This window comes from Paralichthys olivaceus, chromosome 10 (assembly GCF_024713975.1).
Source record: "Paralichthys olivaceus isolate ysfri-2021 chromosome 10, ASM2471397v2, whole genome shotgun sequence".
In the NCBI taxonomy this organism is placed as follows: domain Eukaryota; kingdom Metazoa; phylum Chordata; class Actinopteri; order Pleuronectiformes; family Paralichthyidae; genus Paralichthys; species Paralichthys olivaceus.
In genome coordinates, this window is record NC_091102.1 from 7201985 (window position 1) to 7218835 (window position 16851).

General features: G+C 40.9%; 1 protein-coding gene across 3 annotated transcripts in view; it reads right to left on the reverse strand.

The window, feature by feature from the left end:
* sox1a (SRY-box transcription factor 1a) overlaps window positions 1–16851 on the reverse strand; it is a 71948-nt gene that overhangs the window by 54458 nt on the left and 639 nt on the right. The window lies entirely within an intron of this gene.

The window sequence follows — 16851 nt, forward strand, 5'->3', positions numbered from 1 at the left end:
GACAGCGGCTGCGTGCATTATGTTTGCACGTATCATCTGTTCTATATGGGGAGAGGATGCATTTGATGCTTGCTTGTTTTGATAAGGTGAGAAACTGTGTCGCAACTGCGTCTGTGGATTATCACATAAATAATAATAAACCTAAATAATCTGTAGACTAATCCCATCTCCTAATAAGTGGCATCATAGACTCTGACGCCTCCAGTTTGACAGCCGCCAGACGACAATCCATCAGTCCAGCAATACACACTGAACATTATAGCGTTCCTCATGGTTTAAAATGTCAGCTGAGTGACGGGGAAGCCTCTGTATGAAACCTGACATTTTCATGATTGTGACAAGAGGACAGTAATCTGGAAAAAATCATCGACCACGGTACATGTAATCTTTTACCTCGGATAGTCATACATATTACGCAATTGTCAGTTTCCTGAAAATTGAAACAGATGTAAATACGCTATATATTTTCAGTTAATATCTGACTAATCAAGATGACAAATCCTGTCAATATACAGCAAAATACAAAGCAGTCAACAGTGATTTCAGTAACTATTTTCAATAACAATTAATAGGATGTTACAGATGTGATCTCTCAGTGATCTCTATAAACCTGCAACCCTGAACTTATCATTGTACTCCATTGAAAAGCCTGAAGGTTCTGGTTGAATAGAATAACACAAAGGATACGCAAACATACAAATTCAGCCCCTGATCTCTAAAATTTGTTCCAGGCTGATAACAGCTCACACCATCACATATTTTAAAAGCCAGCTAAATTTCACGATACATATTTTTCTCTAGAATTGGCCTCAGCTTCAAAATATAACTCAGCTTTTCTTCTGAAAAACAAAGAGCTTAGAAAAACAGTCCTCAGGGTAAGTAAATCTACAAAAAAGCAATGTATGTAACTTAGGTGAGCAGTAAGATGAATCATAGTTATTGACTTGAACTGCCAGAATCAGGCCCACCAGGGTCAAGAGTAATGTGGATCACTTAAACAGACTTCAATCATTAAAGTAATTAAAAACCAGCGTTCATCTCCGATATGCAGCGACGAAACTTTAAGAAGAAAATCAAGAAACAGAGTTTGAAGTGTTTGTTGGAAACTAGTCCTGACAAACCATAAACCCACCACAAGTCAGCCATGACACTGAGGTTTATGCTGATTGTAAATGATGCATTTGTAGTCATGAGACTATGATTTCACTGACAATTCAGTGCAGCAGGTAGCTGAGGAAACCATGAACATGTGCCAATTAAGTTTTATTAATGTGCGCAAGTTGAATTTTAGTGAATTAAGGACTGCAAATTCATGGGGCGAAAAATGACTTCTTTCTCTCTTAACTAATCAAACAGAAACTCCTTGTGAACATCACCATTACCCTGATCCTTTATTTCAAGTGGTGAAGATACATGTAATGTGGGCTGAAGAGAAACTGCAAAACATATAGAAATGCACAAAGAAATGTTGATTTTCAACACACAGCATATGTTAGCGGAGAGAGCAGGGGACATTTCAACATGAATGAAGATCTTTAGCTTGAAAACTCTTGTGCGGACGCAAATTGTTTTCACACATCAACGGCATCTTCAGAATTAGCCGGATTACCTTTGATGTCCGTCTGTAGCTCTTCTCACTTGCACTATCACCAGCCGGCCAATCAGCAGCTCTCAGCTCAATCTCTCCCAGCCTCTGCTGCTTTGGCCCTTGGGACGACTCATGCAGACCAGTTGATTAAAAATCACTTAGTGGAGAACACAAACAAAGCTGTCAGCCTTTGGCTTGCCCTTGGGATTGGAGAGATGGGGGTTGCAGAGGAAGGGGGCATAGAATAAACAAGAAAAGATAAGGGGGAAAAAGAGCAGAAAAGACACTCTGTGTGTGGAGCTGGATTTTTAAAGCTAGAATTAGGAGTCTAAAAAGGCCTAATTTTTACTAAACTCATATTATGGCTGCATATTATAACCTCTAACTACCAGTTATGGCAAGAAACCACATTGGAGGCAGAGAAAAACATATGGCATCTTTAAACACCTAAAAAGGGGAGGTTTTCAGAAGAGACCCTGCTCACAACTGAAGGCTCCCTGTGATGAATTGTAAATCACAACTAACTTCCTGCAAGATGGTTTTTATTGACATAAAATAAAACTATTTACTGAACATATGGGGCTATCCAAACACTTAAAATGTCTTTTGACACTTAACCCTTTTGAAAGTAAAAAAATAATAGGTGACAATGACATCTTATTTTCACTCAGACAATCCGTCATATGAAGTTCCTAAAATTAAAAAAGACCGTCCACAATTGGACAACAACAATAATTTTAATTCTTCTCTCGACTGGTTAATCGTTTAGCCGTGACAACATTAAATCTGTGACCAAGCTCATGCCACCAAATGTAATTCAAGTACATTTGATTTAAAATAAAACTGAGCTGAGTGTTGCTCAGAACTTCATTACAAAAATAATTATTCAAGTCAAAACTTCATAAGTGCAGAACCACAGGAGGCAGGGGAACAGATTAGTTGGTCAGAAACTGTGTCAACACATGATGGCCGTTACTGATCTGCTCACACTGTGACACCCACAACAGTCTTAATTAGTGAGCACATGTAAGCATACACTCACACAGCTCCAAGAATACATAAATGTACAACACACACACAAACACAGCTGCCACTGACAAGGGCAGGGCAGCATCACCAACGGCCCTCTGGCCTTCACAACCAGATGGTGTTTCCCACTGGTTTTTTTGAGACACACACACACACACACACACACACACACACACACACACACACACACACACACACACACACACACACACACACACACACACACACACACACACACACACACACACACACACACACACACTTCCCCTTGCTTCTACGAGAAATGGTAGGACGCATAACAGAAAATTTTAAATCAGGATTTGTAGCAGCTCATAAATCAAATTTTGAATTAATTTGACAGGCAAAGACTGGTGCTTTTTCTTTTGGCTCACCAGTATCACTATTATGTAGCTTGTGCTCAGGACAGTAAGGTTGGGTGGCCTCCAATTGTTGATACAATTAGACCGTACATCGATTTTCCAGTAGTATCTGTCTAATAGCTGATTAAAAATCGCATCATAGGGGTTTTATGAAGCCATCAATCACTGCTATAGACCATATGTCTGAGACCTGGTCATCTTTGATGATCCTATCCCAGGTGGACAGCTCTGCCCACAGCACTGAGGACACATTTGACACCTGAACATTCAGGTCACATTCAGAGATTGTCTGCAGCAAGAGATCTAAATATAAATCGCTGTTACGTTGTTGAAAAATTACTATAATGTAAATTAGCCCATATATCATCATTGTTTTGTTTTTATCGGTGAATATCAAAACTGACATAGTTCTTCAAAGAACTGTATCAATTGGGCTCCGGTCCACAATACCCTGAGTTTCTACTTCGTTGTCCTTCAGCAGATACAATATCATGTTTAACAAGTCATTCACTGATCAAATCTACAAACAGCTTGACCTCCACAGTTCACACTTTGTAGTTGACATTACTCAAGGTAAAGCCAAACCTGAAAGAATTAGCACTTGATTGATTTGGATTATACTGCAGTAAAGATGGGACACACAGGAATATCCAACACTGACCTGCACGCACATTCACAGCTTATGGGAGCAAGGTGAGAAGTTTCCCTGAGGAGGAAAGTTGAAAGAGAGATGGAGTAAAAGAGTGAAGTACAGAGGGACAATAAAAGAGAGATAAAAGGTAGATGGAGAGATGAAAAACAAAACAATGAATATGGAAGTCTCCCTGGGTGCAAAAGCAAAGTCACCCCCCTGTATACCACAGGGGCCTTTAAGGGTCAACTGAGAACATGGAGGAAAAGTGGCATCCAGTATTATTGCCTGCTCAGACAGAGGAAGGACGAGAGACACAGACAACCTTGTTTGGTGAATTATAGATGCGAACGCACGCACGCACACACACACGCGCACACACACGCGCACACACACACACAGGGGCTACTCTCCGTCTCTCAACCCTTCCCACTGCTGTTGTGATTCTCCATCTTATTTTTGCTGACCTGTGTGTGGTGGGTTGACAGAGGTGAGCACACAATCTCCCGACGCCCAAACACACAGAATTGAATCACCCCTGGGCTGACCTCCTCGAAGCAACGCATCGCCTATCTGCACCCCACGCTGTCGAGGGGTCCATTTAGGGCAGACGCTGACCCTGGCTTGGCCTCCCGGGTCCACGGCTCCTCTGCCTTGGCTGCCGGGCAACATGACAACCTATACAAGACCCTGTCAAACACATGATTGACACATCCCCCACCCATCTTCACACTAACATTCACACCCTAAACGGCAAATTACCCCAAAACCCAGACAGACAACTGTATCTTGGCTCCCTATTTGTTCTCTTGTCATCTCCAATATGTCGTTATAACACACACACACACACACACACACACACACACACACACACACACACACACACACACACACACACACACACACACACACACAGCTAGCTAATTATGTCAAAAAATGTATAACTGGCTGCAGCTACACTTAAATAAGAGATGTGCTTTATTTCGAGCTGAACCAAGGCCACAAGACGAGCTCCAATCAAAATGGACGACGAGGTTATGTGGTGACTAAATCAAAACAAAATACAATGCACGTTATTTAGTAACTTTTACTTTTCCCATCTTAAAATGACTGATTTTGACGCTTGCTGCGGGGCAGCCTGATCACGCACCACTCTTCATAAACCACAATGTCTCCCATGCCTCTGCCATACCTGCCGCTGAGATTGGCACACACACAAACACAAACAAATCGCAGGCGCACGTACAGAAAACACTCGCACACCAACACAAAAAGAGGGTCCCTGCTGTGAGAAAAAGAGCTACAGTACTCCCTACATCAACAGTGGCCTAGATAAACACAATACATACAAAAGAGTCACCCCATGAAAATAACCCTCCATCTAAGCATCACTGCACTTATCTACTCATAAACATAGGGATAAATCAATTCAGTGAGAATTCTTTTATTTTTTCTCTCTCATTTGAAATTACAGCTGCGGGACCAAAGCTAGCATGATAGCATAGGTCAAATTCACTAACCTCCTTTCTCCATGGCAACAGTCTACCTCTTACAAAAAAGGCTCAGTGTGGTTGTTGAAGTCATTGTGAGATGTTTTTCTATGAACTGTGAATGTGTGCGTCATGTGTCACGCGTTTGTTGCTGTCTCTTGGCGCACGTTTCACGAGAAACACACAAGAATGCATGTATATGTGTAAATCGTGTATACTTTCACGTGAAGATGTATCTGTCTATCTGTGTTTGAGAGTGTGTGTATGTGTGATGACAACCCTGTTATCACAGCGTCTGTATTAGCATTGCAGCGTCTCACCGCTTTGTTTTACTCTGACCTGTATAATCAGTGTCACATTAGCAACACAACAAATCAAACGCTGCGAGTTTCCCCCCGCAACCTCTCACATACATGCACTCACACACGCAAACACACACACACAATCACACACAGACACACACACTTACACTGCATGTCCTCCTTAATGCTCCCAGCTGGCCACCATACTGTGTCAAACAGATGCTAATTAATATGATAACTAATACCTATTACACACCATACAAACCTCCAAAACAGCTAATTGAATTTCTTCTCAATCAAAACCAGAATTAAAAACTCTTTGTCCTAATTTGCTCATCCGGTAAATATCTGAGTAGCTGCTCCCAAAATCAACTGTGGTTGTTTGCCAAACTTTAATTGTATCTAATATAACATATTTTGTTTAACTGCAATACTTAAGTTATGGAATATTTATAATGCACTTTATCCAAAATGATTAGTCGATCAACAGAAAAATAATCAGCAGCAATTTGACTATGCATTCATTGGATTTTTCGTTATCTTTTGTGTTTGTAAAGTGTTTTTTTGAAGTGATAATTGACTAAAAGAAGGTTTTTAATGACCCTGAGCTTTCGAAAAAATTATAAAAAGCTATTTTTCCTTTTTACATTTTATAGACAAAACAATTAATGGAGAAAATGATCAACAGATGAACCAATAGTAAAAGTAAAAATAGTTAGCTGCAGAGCTCTCATCACATCATTATCATTTTTCTGAAAGCAAATTACATTTTATTTAATATTTCACTTGGTTTACTGTTGTCCATTCAAATAAGAATGTCAGGTTTTTTTCTGTGACAACTTCAGTCCATATTTTCCTCACAGTTTTGGCCTAAAAGATTTTAATTAAACAAGTTTATTGAAAAGATTGAACAATTTTATGACTGAAAGTGAAAGCAATAGCATGAGAGCATGAAATTAACTTACAGTTGTCAGAAACTGAGATATTAATTAAGATGTTTTTTTAAAATAAAGTAAATTTTGGCTTTATAGATCAGCACCAGTGCAGATTCTTATTTTCCTTTTCTGATGTACGAGCAGGGAAGTCAGCATCCGCTCAGCTCGTTCTACTGTAAACCCCCCAGCGTTGGAAAAAGAAACGATAAGAAAGACGAAAAGAGGAAGGAAGAAATTCAGAAGAGGGAAGAAAAACAGAGGAAGGAAGGGAGAGAAGACAGATGGAGACAGATGGGCAAAAAAGACGAGTGCGGAAAGAGACGGGAAGAGTGAGCTGAAAGGAGAAGAAGAGGAGTTGGGAGGATGGATTGAGTGAGGAGAAGGAGGCGTACTGTAGGAGATCCAGCTGACATTAGCGGGTGAGTTCATGAGATGTAATGATTAGCCAAATCCTGCTAATCAATGACACATTCACATGGGTTCCTGCTCTGTTGCTAAACACTAATTGGTCTATTCTGCAGCAAATAGGGAGATGCTGTTCCCCACTTCACTGTAAGCAATGCGAGCTGACACAGGGACACATATGGGGCACGCACAAACACACACACACGTGTTACGGGCAGGAAGATACTGTACATCTATAGAAGATTCTGGTACATAAAAAGGTCAAATTGAGGCTGATTCAATTTGAGAGTGGATGAAGAGCAGAGATCCTGCTTGACTCACTCTAACAATAAGGAGAGAATGGGGTCCGAGAGCAGCCCAGTTCAACCAGCAGAGTGAGAGGAGTGGGTATGAGGAGGAGGGGAGGCAGAAGAAGGAGCCACTAAATTCAATTTCACTTTGTTGAGTATTTAGATAATGTTTCCTAATGTAATGCTGGGCCGGGAGTGGATCAACTGTATAGCTGCAGCAAACGGTTGTTAATCACAATGCAGCGGCAGCGCCACCAATGTCTGAGCACTGGCACTGCAGGCTGAAACCATGAACCTGTTAGAGACTTGATACAGAGGCTTCACCTGCAGCTGCACTGAACGAGTAGAAATATGTTTATTTCTGGTAAAATGGCCAAAATGACTTAACTGAACCTACAACTGTGCAACAACATGCACGACTGTGATCATTACTCTTTGTATACGATAGGTGCGTTAAATAGGTGTGTATATGTGAAGGGCTGCAACTAATGATACATTTTTTTGATTACTTACAAATTATCAAAAAATAGTGAAATAATGCTCAACACAATTTCTTATTGATTATTTAATCCAATCACATCCAAAAGAAAACTCACTTTACATGTAAATCATATTTTACACCTATTGTCTGTATATGATGGTTGTATAGGTGTCTTTAATGAGTGTTGTTTCACTTGTTTGTCTATTGTGATGTGTATCTTCTAATCCAGAGTCAAATTCATTTTGTGTGTAAATACAGTTATTTACAGATACGGTGATTCTATATAACGTAGCATTGATTTAAATTTATTAAACTGCAGTATGTTTATGATCAAACTTATAATAACCTAATTTTGGACCCTCAAAAATACTGAAGAAATATTTTATCTGTGTATTAATTAGCCAGGAAAACATTTAATAGCAATTTTCTTTAAATTAACAAGTGTATCATGTTAGAATGCTTAACATGGTGACTCTTGTTTTTACACATATTTCTTTTATATAATTTAAATGTAATATATTTGAGTTTTTAACCATTCGTCAGAGCAATATTAGCAATATTAAGATTAAAATTTTGGATTAGTTAAAGTAATGAATGAAAAATATTGTTAGCTGCAAGCCTCTTATACAGCTGTCATAACTGACAGATATTCACTCGTATACCTCACTTCAGAGGATATTTTAATGTACACATCTCTCAGTCTCTCTCATACTGTTCACACACACACAAATACACAATGCGTATGCGGGGATGTATTCCTCTCTGAGTGAATGCCAGTGGTTTAACAGTGCTTTCCACTGAAGAGGAGGACAAGAGGAGGGTTCACTCAAACAGATGACTGTACCTACCTAAATGTTAGTGCAGGGGCTCTACCTCCCTCTCTCCCGCTCTCTCGCTCTCTCACTGAGTGTGTCTCAGTATGTGATAGTGTGTCTGTGCACATGTGTGTGAGTGGATGTAATTATGTGCAGAGGAGAGGCTGTTTGGGGTAAATAGAGTTCCAATTATTCTTTTAACCTGTTAGATTGTCAGCCCCACTAACACGCAGGGTCAGGAGGAGACTTAATAAAAAAAATTTTAAAAAAACGGAGAGAGAGACCGATACATTCAGAAAAATACATTTAGCAGCTAAACACTTAACTCAAAACTAAATGCTTAAAATTCATATAATGGCAGAAATTATATTTTATTTTCCGTCAGTCAGCTTTTAATGGGTTTATGCCGCAAAAGAACACCACTATTTGTTGTATTTTTCCTTCATTTTGAAATTACAATTATCGTAGCGCCTGTGACCCTGAAAAGATTTATATGAAAAGCGACGACTTAATGAATGGATTTATATGAATGTATATTTTGTTGTTACTTTTCAAAAGCCCTCAAAATGCACAAGCAGCTTTTAAGGCAGGTGCTGAGCTTACTTGCTGTAAGTGGGTTGATTGCTGTGCATCAAGACATGATAACATTGACTTGATTTAATTTGCCTAACACTCGCTGTTTACAGCCGTGTGACAGAGCTGAAGTGTAATTCTCTGTCAGAGGCGTCAGAGACAGGAAGTGCATTTTATTTTCCCTTCAATTCTTTCTAAATGGCTCACAGCAAAACTGATGACTGGCTTTTGAATTATTGCATTCTCCTGCAAAGACTTCAAGTGGGAGGAGAGCGTGTTAATATACATACAACATTTAGCACAAATTACATTGTATTCAGTAAATAGAAATTGAAAACGAATGAAAAGGCATCTTAATAGGATCTTTAAAATGCACAAAAACAAAAGTACATTTATATGTTTTATCACCTCTTTAAGTTAGGAGTGATGCCTCATAATATCAAATACTCTTTGAACAAATGTTACAGCATGTTTAATCTTCCACTTCTCACACACACACACACACACACACACACAATAATGTTATCGCCTCAGATCACAAACTCAGCAGATCTCAGCCGCATGTCACCCAAGATAACTCAACACACGCACGCTCTCACACCAATACGCACGCTCTCACACCAACACACACGTACAGAGTTCTGTGCCCCTTGTCAATAGGACGTTAAGGGTTTTGGCACTAATGACCAGTGTAGAGATAAGAGAGAAGAGGTTAATGTGTTGCTGTGGATGATCAAGATAACACCGATCCCTTCAAGCCTGCTGACAATGACACAGTAAGAAAGGGGAGCGAGGATACACGAACCAAAGAGTTTTAATAAATACACGGAAATAAGCAAAAGCTTTCTTGAAACAATGTGCATGTCTTTGAGTGAGGCCAAATGCTGTGTGTAAACTACTGTTCATCATATTTGATGTGTGAATAAGTGGATCCATGCAGATTCAGTCCATCAGTACTGTGCATGTAAATATTCACACAGCACAGCAGAGGACTAAACACTAAAAACTTAACAGCCACCACCAACCAGTCCAGCATTTCAGTGAAGGGGTTATCAGCACTGCTCAATAGAAAAACCAAATATACAACCCTGCCTCACACACAAAAGAGCTTTATCCTGAAGCTTTTTTTTTTTATTTTGCAAGCCAGGATATTTATGTTTACTTGTGGAAATAACATGTTGTCTCTATGTGTGTGTGGTGATTTTTGTGTTCAATGTAGTCTTAGTGGGGGAAGAAAGACATGATTGCTATTCAACTTGCTCAATGCATGCATATATATACACACACACACACACACACACACACACACACACACACACACACACACACACACACACACACACACACACACACACACACACACACACACACACACACACACACACACACACACACACACACACACACACACACCCTGTGAGTGAAAGTGCCATAAAATGGCTGCCCCCCCATCTGTGTGGCCGGCTGGGTCGGCTGACATTTGGACACTTGTCAATCATCTCTTTCAATAGCAAAGCGGCAGGAAAAATGGAGTCGGGGGGTCAGCAACTCAGTGTATCGCCATGGCAACTACTGCACTGAAGTTCATGTGCCTGCTGGGGCTGTAGTTCTTAGTGCTTCCATGTTTGTGTGTACGTGCATGTGAGAATGTCCATTTTTGTTTCTGGTTCAAGTGTGTGTGTGTGTGTGTGTGTGTGTGTGTGTGTGTGTGTGTGTGTGTGTGTGTGTGTGTTTGTGTGTGTGTGTGTGTGTGTGTGTGTGTGTTTGTGTGTGTGTTTGTACGTGTGTGTATGTGTACATGTGTGTCCAATTGTTCCCCATCAACCAGAAGCAAATACTCCTCCCAAGCTCTTCCACCTCTCACCTTGCAACCTCTCATGCAGCTTTAGTCTCTCCCTCCCATTTTTTTTTTTTTTTTACCTCTCTCCTCTAACCAGTGGGTCAAGGAACAAGGCCCTGCAGGAAGTAGCCGGCCGCATCTAAAAAAAAAAAGAAAGAAAGGGTACTTAACCTTTCATCACCTCGGCCTCTCCCTCTCTTTGCCCCTCAGCCTCTCACCATTTCCTTCTTCCTCAGCAGCGCATGTTTCACCATGATCCTGCACTTGCACCTGCTCTACATCTAATTATTTTCTCATCTTTAATAGTTGTGCTTTCCTCTGCTGCTCACCAGTGCTGCATTTGGACTTTTTGTTGAGTGTGTGAGAGGCGTGCGTGTGTTATTCCATATTGGTTCCCATGTACAGCTGGATGCTGTGTTCAGCTGATGAACAAGAAAACAGAGAAACTGAGCATGCAAACACAGCCACAACAAAACTGTGGTTTATGCTCCGGCTGTGGTCTGTTTATGGGATGAATACGGAGGATAATTTGTGTTCTCACTCAGGGAAAATAGCTCAGATTGAGCCGCAGAGGACAATCCACTGACCTGTTTACCGAACACTTATCGCAGAGAGGTTCACCAGCACTATTCATCCTCCCGGGGCTCCAGCAGCCGCACACAAGCAGGCGAGTAGACCGTCTCTATCTACCCAGACTTTAATGACAGCACAGTGTGCAGTGACAGCAGCCACAGAAATGAATTCGACACAATGCTCCAAATGGCTTGAAAAGTTGCAGCTCTGGGAATAAACACCTTTCATGACAATGTTGACATACACAACATTTACACAGCAGTTTGAAGCAGATTTTAGGGATTTGATTAGTTGGAGGGCGAGGCGCCAAACTTCTGTTGCATTTGAGCACAATTGTGTTTCTTTTGGCACAAAACAAAATGCCTCTTGGAAAACAAAACACTGGGCTGCCGTGAGAGAGGGGGAAAAACTACACAGGTTGCTAGATGTATGTTAATTTTGTGTCCTTCCTCTTCCTGTAACTGGTGACTTTTATGAGTAAAATCTGCTGCTAATAGCTGGTTGATGTGGATTAACATGCTCCATTACCCCAATGTACCAACACTGCCAGAATCATTACAGAGCACACACACACAGACAGAAATACACGCTCCGTGACAGACACCAGTACTGCTCCATCCAAATCTCCCCGACAACATGCGCACACACTCACACTTCTTCGTCCAACATTCTCCCTCTTCCCCACTCCCATCAATGGACAAGGCCTGACAGGAATGGCGTAATTCTGGGGGATAATTCATGGATAATTTTGGGATAATCTCCAGCAAACCATTCGGAACGCTGCCACCCGGTTTGCCCGCAACCTGATTACCAGGCTCTGAATGCCAGCCACTTGTAGTGACCAGCACCGCCAGCAACCACTTTGCTGCATGCAAATAAACACACACACACACAAAAACAAGGAACTGCTGCAAGGACACATCCAACTCCATTTGCACAGGTATTTACTAAATACTACAGGTTAGAGAGGTAGAAGACACCTATACACACACAAATACAATCTACTGTGATTGTAATGACACACTGTGATATGTATGCATACCTGTATGTACATGGACAGCATACACACCCAGCCTCTTCCCTGACACACACACACACACACACACACACACACACACACACACACACACACACACACACACACACACACACACACACACACACACTTTACTGTGACATGCAATCAAATATTGTATTTTAAAGTCAAATCTAGTCTAAACCTCGGCCAAAAGCAGTTTATCTCTTTCTCTGTTTGGGACTTCCTCCACTGGATAGTCAAGCTAGTGTTAATTCAAATATCTCTCAAACACAAATGAAGCATTATCAACAGAGCGTCAGCTCTAATTTACTGTTGCATAATGTCTTGATGTTTAGTTTATATTTTCATATTTTACAGGTCTATAATAATTTGCATAAACGCCTTGGACACACGCGCATATTTTCTGTTTAAGTTTTACGATCAATTTGGTGTAATCAAGAGGTGCTGAACATCTGCTTCATATGTTGATAAATACTGACATCTAGTGGCTCAAAACTAAAACCGACAGTGACATGGGTCCAGGGATCACACGTTTGGATCTAAGTAAATATCGCCACCTCCTGGCAAAAAACTTAAATAACAACAACCGACGGGAAGCAGACTTAATTCATTTGAATGAAATATTTTGGTTAATAGCAACTTCCTGATTTCTCTTATATTATCATATGACTTAAATTTCTTCAAAGAACCTTTATAAATTATCATATTAACCAATGAAAATATTGTTTTTTATTGTTAAGATAAAGGTGTTGTAACTCTCCTGTATCACAATTACTAATTCTAACAAGTTGTTCTCCACATTTGATGATCCATTCACAATGAGCCATAAGGTTACACAGCTGTGTAGCACTTCCAGGTGAGCAAAGGTAGGTAAAGGTAGAGACACATCTGTACAGAAGTTTGCTATTATCATATAAATAAAACCTGCACTTTTCATTTCTCACTCTTGTTCTGTTTGATATTGTGAATGTTATGGTGACAATTTGACAACTAACATGTTGTGCACAGGGTTAACAAAATAACTTAAATGATTTATCTTGTGAGAAAGAAAACTGGTGGAGAATGTGGAGTGCATATGCAAGTCCTTTCTATTAGTGCTGGAGCATGCAACGCCCCTAACAGATTCAGATACACACAAAGACACAAAGACACACACACACACACACACACACACACACACACACACACACACACACACACACACACACACACACACACACACACACACACACACACACACACACACACAACCGAACAGGGTCAAGTTTACTCACCATTAGTTTACTGCCATCTCGCCCTCTTACACAGTAAAAACACATCATGTGTGTTAACAGTTTCATATTTTTGTATGTCCTCATTATCCTTCACCTCCACTGTCACAAAACTGAAAAAGGGACAAAAATTGGAAGTCGAGATTGCAGCACGAAGCATTCAGAGGGATAAGTGTCTCCAGTCAAACAGTTTGTCAAAAATCCATGAACTGGATCAGATGCTCAGAGCAGACCCAGGAAGCAGGGTCCCCTCAGTCAGAACTAAAGTCCATAAAAGTCCAGCACTTTCTTCTTCTCATTCTGCTGTAAACATCAAACAGAGAAACTTCTTCAAGAATGTGTAGACTCAGCTGAAGATCATCGTGGTGATGCAGCTTCATCTGCACGATCAGATGATAACAATGATAGATGATGCGTCTGAGCGGCAGGAAAAGCTCACCTGTGTTTCCCAGCCACCCATCACGTCTCCAGGCAGTGAAAGCCCTCCTGTCAGTTTTATACCAGCGCAGAAGCTGCTCTCTTCTCTCCTCTCATCCCCTCGCCTGTTACACGTTGACTGCTTTGCTCAGCTCTCTGTGCACTTGACCGATCCACTATCAGCTCCACCAATCTCAAATCCACACAGCTTTGCACTGTCCAACCTATTCATTTTTATGATACTCTCACACACTTGCCTTCTCCCCCCTCTGCTGCCACCGCACCCGTCACCTGTAGGCTTGGAGGTACTCGAAACCATTTCCCAATTTCCTTCTCTCCTCGCCTCCTTCTTTATCTTGTCTATCACCCGAATTCCTGTCATTTTCACCTCCCTCACTCCCACTCACTTTTCACTCCTGCCCACTTTTAGTCCTTTGACTTCCTCTAATAAGTCCTCTGCCTGTACCCAACCATTACCAATTTTCTCTGACCCACTATTTGTTATTAGCCCCTTGTCTTCCTCCTCCCCTTCCTCTCATCCCTCCACTCTCCATCCCTGTCTCTGCCTATCCTCCTTATATATCCTCAGCCTTCGCTTTGCCTTCTCCCCATCTCCAGCAGCATGAATATATTATTATCTACACAATGGGGCCCTGCTTATTGTTTATGAATTACCAGCCTTGCGGCCAAACAAAGCCTATTTTCATAAGAAACCTCCATTTCATTTCAGCTCCAATTAGATTGGGGGCTAAAGAATAGGAGTCCTCAGGCCTCAGCCCCTAAGGATGGCAGGTCCATTCAGCTTCATTCAATGGGGCCTTATTGCTTTCCCATACAAAAGAGCACGTGGACGGGCTTTCAGACTGAAACACCAACCAAAAATGACTGGGAGACAGTACTGTACAATAACAAATCTTTAAAGAAAAGACACTGAGTGCTTATCCTCCCATCCATCAATTCATCCCTCACTCTTCGCTTTCTTCCTCTCCTCTGTTCGTTTATTGTAAGACCTGGACATTAATGACAGACAGTTGAAAGAGAAAGGGAGTGAAAGAAAGAGAAGAAGAAAGAGGCAGAGAAGCTCAGTTTTTCACAATACATGTCAAGTCTAAATGATCACTGGCTGTTGAATAGACAGGGAAGGGAGAAGAAGTGAGTCGTGTGTATGCATGTGTGTGCGTACATCTGATTGATTCTCTGCTTTGAGAAGAGAGAGAAAGGAAGGAACGAAAAAAGAAAAGGACCTTGATGCTTTTTCTGAGCACCACAATAGTTGCAGGGTCTGAGCTGTATTGTGGAGCAGCCACAGTGACAGCCTGTCACTCCATCCTGGTGGGAAGAAAGAGGCAGAGGGAGTGAAGAGGGGCTGGGGTAGGTCAGAACCTTGATAATACATGTCTGCCTCCTTGGTTCATGAGTTTCTCACCCACCAGACACGACACGAAGAGAGAGGCTTTTAGGTTGGTCCCGGTAAAGTGGGAGCAGAAATAGGGCAATGCTGGAGCCCATGTGTCACAGCAATATGTGATTATGTGACTTCACCAGCAGGTAATATCAACTAAGAGGTCAAGCCAGGTAAACTTTGGTGTAACAAGTCAACTCTTTTTAATGTTCCGGTTCATGAATGTGGGACTAAGCAGTTGTCGACCAACCAGACACTGGCCAGCAAGGTCAGAGCATGATAGCGCTGGCTCTGGCTTTATCTGCCGAGATCTGCTTCAGGCGATGAATGTGAATTGCACCTTTGTTTCTACGAGGAAAATATTCAGCACGAAACAAAAGGGAACAGTTTTCATTACTAATGAGTGGACAAGGTGCAGAGTCACAGTGAAAAGGTTGACATCTGTGCTTATTCATCCAACAGCAGCAAAATAGGATCATCTCCCCCACAAAGCTTGTCACAATGGTCAAGGGACACAATACTTTATAATATGCTGGCCGTTTCAGAAAGAGATGCACAAACATAAACACATTCATGAGCATGAATGATTTTTTTGTGAGGGTCAGAAACAAGATGCAAATTGATATGAATGACATAAGAATTAATTCAGCAACCAAGATGTTACAAAGGAGTAACTGGTTTTAAAATTGTGGCAGATCAATTCATATCTGTGATTCTGGATAAGTATTGTGATTTAAAACTTAATTTGTAGTTCCAATTACTTTCCACTGCTTCAAGTCAAAAGTAAACCGAACTTACTTGTGTTAATGTTTTGGTTGTTAGTCAGTAATTATTCTGCACATTTGTAAGGATTTTATTCAATTCTAAAATTCCACTATGGGTCATTTTTATGTTTCAACTTGAGTCAGCTTGTGTAGTAGTGATTTATGAATAGAATGAAGAACATGTAGTCACTCCATCACTCCCTTTGAGCATATATGTAATGTCAGTACAGCAGAGATTGGGGGGTGATGATGATGTACTAGTGAGAAATGGGTGAATACTGCAATACTACTACTACTATGAGCAACAGCAGCAGTTGAGGAATTTGTCAAGGCAGGAATGATGGCAGATGAAAAAGTTTTATCCTCTTGTTTAGACACTATAGGTTATTTTTCTAAATACTAATAACAAAACCTGACACCAACAGTAAAACACCACACCCCTCTTGCAAAAGCAAACAATTCTTGCACATCAAACTCTTGTAAAAGCTGTATTTTTGCTTCAAAACACTTATTCAAACCTTGAGATAAATACTACACAGTGATGATATCCGTTTGCAATATGCTTTTGTCCTACATACAGTACTGCAATATACACACACTGGATATCTGGTTTTAACAACAGCTTC